Source organism: Gossypium arboreum, chromosome 13 (genome assembly GCF_025698485.1).
Source record: "Gossypium arboreum isolate Shixiya-1 chromosome 13, ASM2569848v2, whole genome shotgun sequence".
Classification (NCBI taxonomy): Eukaryota; Viridiplantae; Streptophyta; class Magnoliopsida; order Malvales; family Malvaceae; genus Gossypium; species Gossypium arboreum.
The window spans coordinates 42,201,997-42,211,420 of record NC_069082.1 but is presented as its reverse complement, the minus strand read 5'-3'; positions in this window follow the sequence as shown (position 1 = coordinate 42,211,420).

The window sequence follows — 9,424 nt, the reverse complement described above, 5'->3', positions numbered from 1 at the left end:
TATAATTAATAAAGGTTAGGAGATGTTACACTTGCATAACTTGTATAATGGCATGTATAGCTAAACTTAATACATGCTATGTTAATCCGAGAATCGACTAAATTGTATCTCTGATACCACTAAATGTAACACCCCTTACCCGTACCGAGACCTGGATAAGGTACGAGGCGTTACCAGACACATACTCAAATATTTTAAAAGATACGGGTTATAAAATTTCGTTCTAATTTAATACTGATCAAACAATATCATAGTGTCCCGATTATGGACATACGAGGCCTAAAACATAAATTAAAAGTGATCTGGGACTAAACCAAGAACTATAGAAAATTTTAGTAAAATTACTAGGGTTATGCCTCATACGCCTGCATGGAGGCAAAGCACACGCCCGTGTGCTTAGGGACACACCCGTGTGTTTCACTTGTGTTGACTTATTTGGATATATTTTCCATTTCAAACCTACAGGGGTTTTCACACGGCCAAGCACACGCCCGTGTCCCTGGCCCGTGTCCCTCACATGGCCTAGACACGCCCGTGTCCAAAAACCCAGACATTCTGTTTATGACGTCATCACTCATTTTGACGCACACAGCCAAGGCACACGCCCGTGTGCTAGGCCGTGTCCTCCACACGACTAAGACACACGGCTGTGTCTCTACCCGTGTGTTTACTATCTGACCCAAAATTTTAGGTGCAGGGGACACACGGCCAGACAACACGCCCATGGGGCTGTCTGTGTGTCACACACAGCCTAGACACATGCCCGTGTGTCTACCTGTGTGAACCTTTTTAGGGCTATTTACCAAGCTTTTGGTCACCCTCTATCATCCATTCACACTTAAAGACTACAATAGTATTTAACATGACCTAACCATACCCTTAAACAAACTTAGCATAACCTAATCTCATGTCAAGCTCATCTCATCGGTTTAGTACATGCTAAATTATCTATTTTGTATTAGGGATTAATATAGCACATTTTACATTTAGGCCATGTTGTAACCATATACCATTTAGGTTCCATTTCAATCATTCATTCATGATAACCCTCATCATCACATCTCATGAAACAATTAAACATAGACATGCATCATTGGTAGGTTTACTACCTATATCAATATGAGCCATATCTCATGGTCATATATAAAAGAATAAGTATACCATTTAGGCCCTTACATCACTATAGCAAAACAAGTTTTTCGTGACGTTTTTAGCGGCATTTGGACAAAGAACGCCGTTATATATTGAGCATTAGCGGCGTTTACTAAAAAACGCCGCTATAGATTGAGTATTAGCAGTGCTTTTCTAAAAATGCCACTATAGATCGACTATTAGCTGCTCTTTTTGAAAAACGCCGCTATAGATCGAGCATTAGAGGCGCGTTTTTAAAAACGCCGCAAAAAAATTCAGCAAGACGCTGTCGTTTTATGTTGAGCTTTAGTGACATTTGCGGCGCTTTTTGAAAAACACCGCTAAAGATCGAGCTTTAGCGGCGCGTTGTCAAAAACGCCAAAAAAAACATTTTATCTGTCTATTTATTATTTAAATGGTTTATTTATATTAATTAAAATAAAATTTATTTTTAATTGAATATTTAAATTTTTCGAAAAAATAATGACACGTAGAAAAATTTGAAAATAAAAACATGGAAAAATATATGTTAAAAATGAAAATTTAAAATACTATTATTTAAAATAATTTTAAAGCTTTTTGGGTATATGACTGATTGTTTGTCAATTTATATATTAAATAAATTCTTATATAATCGTAAAAGAGATAATATTAATTTTAAAATATTGAATTAATTATCATTATGGCTTAGGATTTATGGTTTAGATCGTTTATGGTTTATGAGTTACTATTTTAAGGTTTATGGATTATGGGTTTAGGGATTATGGTTTATGGTTTAAGGGTTGGGTTTAAGGTTTAGGGGTTAGGGGTTTAAGGGTTAAGGGGTAAGGGTTTAGGGTTTAGGGTTTAGGGAATTAGTGTGAAAAATATATGTTAAAAATTAAAATACTATTATTTAAAATAATTCTAAAGCTTTTTGGGTATATGATGATTGTTTGTCAATTTATATATTAAATAAATTCTTATATAATTGTAAAAAGATCATAATAATTTTAAAATATTGAATTAATTATCATTATAGTTTAGGGTTTATGGTTTAGAGTTTATAGTTTATGAGTTAATATTTTAAGGTTTATGGATTATGATTTTAGGGATTATGGTTTACGGTTCATGATTTAAGGGTTGGGGTCTAAGGTTTAAGGATCAATGGTTAGGGGTTAGGGATTAAGAGATATGGGTTTTAGGGTTAAAGGGATAAGGGTTATGGGTTTTAGGGTTATGTGGTTAAGGGTTGGGGTTTAAGGTTTAGTGGTTAGGGGTTAGGGGTTAGGGGTTTTAAGGTTAAAGGGACATGGGTTAGAGGATTAGGGGTTAAGGGTTTAGGGTAATTAGTGTAAAAAATATATGTTAAAAATTTGAAATACTATTATTTAAAATAATTTTAATTTTTTGAGTATATGACTGATTGTTTTGTAGTCTATATATTAAATAATTTCAAATTTTAAAGAATTCAAATTTTAAAAAGTTTCAAGAGTTCAAGTTTTATCTAATTCTTTTAAATATTAGTTATATTTTTTTAAAATTATTTAAATGAAAAAATTAAAATACTATTATTTTAAATAATTTTAAATTTTTGGGTGTATAATGATTGTTTTTAATTTATATATTAAATAGTATTAATTTTAAAGGCATTAATGGCATTTTTTATAAACGCCGTATTTTTCAAAAACGTCTCAAAAATCATTATGTTTTAAACAAAACGGCACCGTTTTATTGGATTTGTTAGTGGCATTTTGTGTAAAACGCTGCAATAGGTGCATTTTTAGCGGTGCAAGGGTATAAACGTCGCTAAAGGTTATTTTGTTTAAATCAAAACGGCGACTTTTTTTTGGATTTTTAGTGGCATTTTAGGTAAAACGCCACAATAGGTTTCCCTTTTAGCTGCGCTAGGGTAAAAACGCTGCAAACATTAAATTATTTTGGGCAAAACAACATCGTTTTGCTGTCTTCTTTTTTACCCACACCTGATACACTTAAACGTTTTCCCCGTTCTCCCCAGTTCTTTTCCCCCCTTTTCCCTAATCCTAAATCCCTAAAGTATTATCACCCTTTCCCAATTTGACATCCGAAATCCCTAATGTAATAACCCATTTTTCCCCAATTTGAAATCCCCAAAATTTACCCTTCCCATCAGCCTTTCAGTCAATACCCCGTAATCCCATCTATAGAAAATCGGATTAAGAAAGGTAAAGGTTTCAGAAGTTGGGTTTGGGGTTGATGAAAACAATTGAAGGTAAGAATTAGGGTATTTACTGATATTTGTGTATTAGTATTAGTTTTTGTTATTTCTTTAGCTATTTTTTGGTTGCCTTTGTTAATTTCTTATTGTCTTTGTTACAGAGAAGAGTCTCGCCGAGGCTACAAGAATTAGGGTAAAATACCCAGATAGAGTTCCATTACTGTTGGTCGACGGTAAACTTCAATTTTTTGTGTGGTTTGATTGGGTTCTATTAATTTGCATTTGTGTATAATGGAACTTACGGAGAAAAAGCTCGAAATTTGTGATATTAATAACTGGTTTGGTTAGAGCTCGGAACTGGGATTTTATCTGTTCTTGATTAATCATGTCTTAGTGACCTAAATATGTCGGACAAAAATGTTGTATCAAGTTCGTTCCCCTTTGCTGAAAATGCAGATAACCAATGATGATAGTATAGGGAAGTAGGAAAAATGATGAACCGTGGAATAATCTTTGAAAAGAGACCAAAATTGACACACGGTGGGACTAAAATTTCTTTGTTTGCCACTAAGATCTCTAGCATTGACTTCTTTTTGCCTAGCTCATTGGTTTGTTTATCGAGTTCATTCACAATAGATGCCACATGATGTCCTTTTGGTGAATGTGTATATGAACTCTCTGTACCTAGCTTAAATTAGATCATTCTCTTTGTTTTTGTTTTTTGTTTTATTTACTATTTTTGGACTCTTTCATGTCAGCAGTAAATCAGTTGGAATTTTTGGATTGGGCAGGATCGGATCAGAAATAGCAAAAAGAGCCGAAGCTTTCAACTGCTCTATCAGTTACGACTCGAGATCTAAGAAACCAAATACAAACTACAAATACTACTCAAATACATAGAAAGCCTAGATAAGCAGAAGGTTAGTTAATCTTTTATTTTTATTTTTTTCGTTTTTTAAATTACTATTCTTGTTTATCCTTAGATTATTTTTTAATGGATCATTAAGGGATCATCTTTAAACTTATGTTGTTTATCCTTAGATTATTTTTTAAATTTGCTTATGCTGTTTATCCTTAGAGACTTGTTATGCTATCGATGAATTGTTTGTCATTGTTTTCCTCTACAATACATAGATATAATAATACTCAAATTTACAAGTCATCAAGTACAAGACTTTGGTTCATCAAAATTTATCATACATACCTTTCTCGGCCTTGAGATTAAAATCGACAGTTTCTAAATATCACACACATGTTTGCACATGTACACCAACTTCCACTTCATTTGCCTCGCTTCGCTTGGGCATCTTTGCTACTAGTTCCAATGCCTATGTTCTTATTACATTAATTCTGTAAAAGGGATCATTTTTGCTCAATTTGCAACCTTTTAATTCTACATGTATGCTTGGCAGATGATTTTTTTTATCATATTTTTGTAATTTGTGATTTAATATTTCTATATTTCTATCACGATTTTTATTAAATTTAATTATTAGCATCATATGTCCCATATCCTATAAAAATATTTAATAAAATATTTTATATATTTTATAATTAAATTTAAATTATTATTGAAATATTCTCGTTCGTTTTATCACAAATATTATCATCCGTTTTATCATTTAAGTTAAACTTTTATTCAAAATAAAGCAGAGCTTTTAAGCATAAACTTGCCGTTACCAAAAGAACAATGTTTAGTTAAATTAATAAATGCAAATTAAAAGAAAGACTTAACAAGTTTAATGTCCTAATCAAAGGTTAATCTTTGAAATAACTTAAGACAGAATGTCACGTGTAGTTCCAATTTTTTTTTATTTTCAAATTATTTTATCTTGCTATATTTTCTAACTCAATTCTAGATTAAATATTTAATCATTTTCAAGTTTTTACTTCTCTTATTTTCAGGAATTTAATCGTTTTATTTTTAATTTTAAAATTCAAGTTCAATTGTTAACACTGTTAAATTTTTAGATTTTAGAGACAGTATGAAATTAATTTCTAGATTTTTAAGTCTTGAATTTAATTTTATTTAAAAATTTAATATTCGATCTTTATTTATATTACACTATTTTTAAAAAATTGAATAAAAATATATTATAAATATAAAAATACATTGAAAATTGGAATGATATATATAATAATGGCCTAAACTATTGAGAAGGCCACATGCAAATATCACATAAAATATACCCTAAATCTTCTTTTTATTTTTTTATTTTCTAAAGCTATTATCTTATAATAATGTCAATAATCTCCATCACTGCCAGCTGAAAACATAAGGTTCTTTTTAGTGAATGAAGAAGTAATTTATTGATGTTGTGAGTTTAGTTCGATTTAAGCTTAATATAATATATATTTTATGATTATTTAAATTTGATTTGGTTTAAAATATAAATTTAAAATTTATTTAAATTGTTCCTATTTATAAATGATTAACTTATATATCTTACATAATACATAAATATATATCATTTAATAACTTACAAAACTTACAAAATACATAAATATATATCATATCATAACTTACATACCTTACATAAATGTATATCATATCATAACTCACATACTTTACATAAATGTATATCATATCATAACTTACATATCTTACATAAATGTATATCATACCATAACTTACATATCTTACATAAATGTATATCATATCATAACTTACAAAACTTACTTAACTTACGTAATACATAAATATACACTTGAAAATCCCACAACTTACCTGAATTAGTTTACACCCATTAGATACTTTATACTTGATATGTATTATCTATTTTAGTACCCGCAATTTATTGTCAATTTTAGACTTCAAGAATAACGAAATGGATAAGAGTTGGATGAATTTGTCAGGGTAAGCAATGACTATCAAAATGGAGTACAAACTATTTTAAATTTTGCATTTCAAAATGCAAGCCAAGAGAATATGATTCTTTGCCCGTGTAAGAAGTGTGGCAACATCAATTGGCACTTTCGTGAAGTTGTCTACAAACATCTAATTGTTGATGGCTTTATTCGAGGGTATAAAAAATGGATTTTCCATGGAGAGTGTACATCTAGTAGAACATCTAATCTGACTTATCCTGATACTGCTTACCATTAGTATGTTAGACAAGATGACATGGAAGGTATGTTGCGGAATGCATTTAATATGCACAGTCATGGTGAGCAACCGTTTCCACCTGACTTTATTGCATCCAATGATTGTAATATTGGTGAAAATGATTTTACCGAAACAAGAACAAGTGCACCTGATGAGGAGCCAAATGAAGAAGCGGCGAAATTCTACAATTTACTTAATGAAATGAATGAAGAACTTTACGAGGGATCAAAATATTCGAAATTATCCTTCTGTATTCGTCTATTTCACTTAAAATGTTTGGGAGGGTGGACTGAAAACTCTTTTACAATGCTACTAGAGTTTTTGAGAGATATGTTTCCGTTTGCAAAAATCCCTCAGTCTTGTCAAGATATGAAGAAACTAATAAAAGATTTGGGCCTTGGGTACGAAAAAAATTCATAGTTTCCCAAATGACTGCATGTTGTACTGGGGTGATCAGAAAAACCAACAGTCTTGTGATGTTTGCGGTAATTCTCGTTGGATGAATAGGAATACAGAAGATGTGAATGTGGATGAAGGTGGGGCACAGTTAAGAAAGAAGATAGCCAAGATTTTGCAATATTTTCCCCTAATACCAAGACTTCAAAGGCTTTCATGTTGTCAAAGACAGCCGATTATATGAGGTGGCATAATGATTAACGAACCGATGATGGATTATTAAGGGATCCTACGGATTCTTTAGCTTGGAAATCGTTTGAGAGTAACTTTCCAAGCTTTGCAAACGATCCTCGGAATGTGAGGCTTGGGCTAGCAGCTGATGACTTTAATCCTTTTAAAATCATGAGTACTTCGTATATTACTTGTCCTATCGTGCTTGTTCCTTACAATTTGCCTCCATGGATTTGCATGAAGCAAACTTCTTTTATATTATCTATGATTATCCTTGGAGAGAAAGGTCCTAGAAATTATATTGACATTTATTTGCAGCCACTTATTGAAGAGTTAAAATAGTTATGGTCGAGTGTTGAGATATATGATGTATTGAGAAAGAAGAACTTTAATTTACGTGCAGCTTTGTTGTGGACAATTAATGATTTCTCGACTTATGCCAATTTATCTGGCTGGAGTACTAAAGGACGTTATGCTGGTCCTTATTGTGCTGCGCAAACTTGTTCGAAGTGGTTGTATAATAGGAAGAAGTTCTCTTATATGGGGCATCGTCGGTGGTTAGATGGAAATCATAAATTTAGATTTCAGAAGACTCTATTTGACAGTACTGAAGAGTACAGAGGAGCTCCTGAGCAGACAATTGGATCTGAAATCTTGTTTATGTTAAAAGATATCAATTTTAGTTATGGGAAGATGAATCAATCACCTAACATGCAAACAAAAAGAAGATCGATGGATGAATCTGATGATGAACCTGATGAAGAGGATGATCTTAATGAGGCAGACTTGTGGAAAAAAAGGAGTATTTTTTTTTTGAGTTGCCTGATTGGGAGCACAACATTTTACACCACAATCTTGATGCCATGCATATTGAGAAGAATGTTTGCGAGAACATGATTGGGATAATTTTGAATGTCGATGGAAAATCAAAAGACAATCTTCAGAGTCGACTTGATTTAGTTGACATGGGAGTTCGGCGTGATCTTCATCCCCAAGTACTTCTGAATGGTAAATATCAGTTGTCGCCTTCTATTTTTGCAATGTCAAAGGAAGAGAAAGAAGTGTTCTGCATGGTGTTGAAGGATATAAAGGTCCCAGATGCGTATGCATCAAATATATCTCGATGTGTGAGTCTTAAAGATTGAAGACTATATTCATTAAAATCACATGATTATCACATCTTGATGCAAGATTTACTGCCAGTTGCTTTACGGTGTTGTATGTCAAAAAAGGTGACGTCCTGTATAATTGAACTATCCAATATAATGAAAGCTATTTGTGGCAAAGTTTTGGATGTTGAAGAACTTGAGAAAGTACAAGATCGAGCCGCTTTGACTTATGCAATTTGGAGAAGATCTTTCCACCTTCCTTCTTCACTATTATGGTGCACTTGCTAATCTATCTCCCTCATGAAGCAATACTTGGTGGACCGGTTTTCTATCGATGGATGTATCCTATAGAAAGGCGCTAATTTATTTATAAAGTATTCATTCATTCACCTCTATACATTTAGTTACAACTTTTGATAATGTTGTATATCGTGTTTAAGTTCCTAAGCAAATTGAAGTCTTATTGTCGTAATAAGCGTTATCTAGAAGGATCAATTGCTGAAGGCTACTTGGCAGAGGAGTGTATGACCTTCTGTTCTAGATATTTAGAAGATGTTGAAACACGATTGAATAGACCAAGTAGAAATGTTGGGCTCAATGATCATAACTTGGCCGAAATTTATTTATTCCAAATTTCCGGAGAACCAATCGGCAAAGTTGAAATTGTAGAATTAGATGATATATCCTGGATACAACCACATCGATATGTTCTTTTTCACCACGATTCAATTGAACCATTATGCAAGTAAGTTCTAAAATTTGATAAATATTCATCTTTTTGATTTGTTTATCTTCTAACCAATTAAAACTTCTTTTTAACATAGTGAGTACAAACAAATCTTAAGATCTCGTTCACGCTCCTGAATATTACAACATCGAGAGATTAATAAGTTATTCATAGAATCTTTTCATGAATAGTTAAGCCAAACGGTATGTAACTGAAGTTAATAAGTTAGACATAATTGCGAAATTTAGTTAATCAAATAATAATGTTTTTACTTAATACATCTATAATTACTCAATTTACTTTCAATCCAATAGGTTTGGAGTGGAAAGGACATCAATGACGAAGTTAAATGGCTTTCCCAAGGTCTGAATAGAGTAGTAAAAAGATATAGTGCCTTCCTCATCAATGGATTCAGATTTCATACAAAATATTGCGAGAGAATGAGGAGAACTCAAAATTATGGAATTGTTGTTAATTCTTCAATTACAAGTTATGCTAGTGCTAGGGACAGTAATCCTATTGAGGGAAATGTGCAGTATTACGGA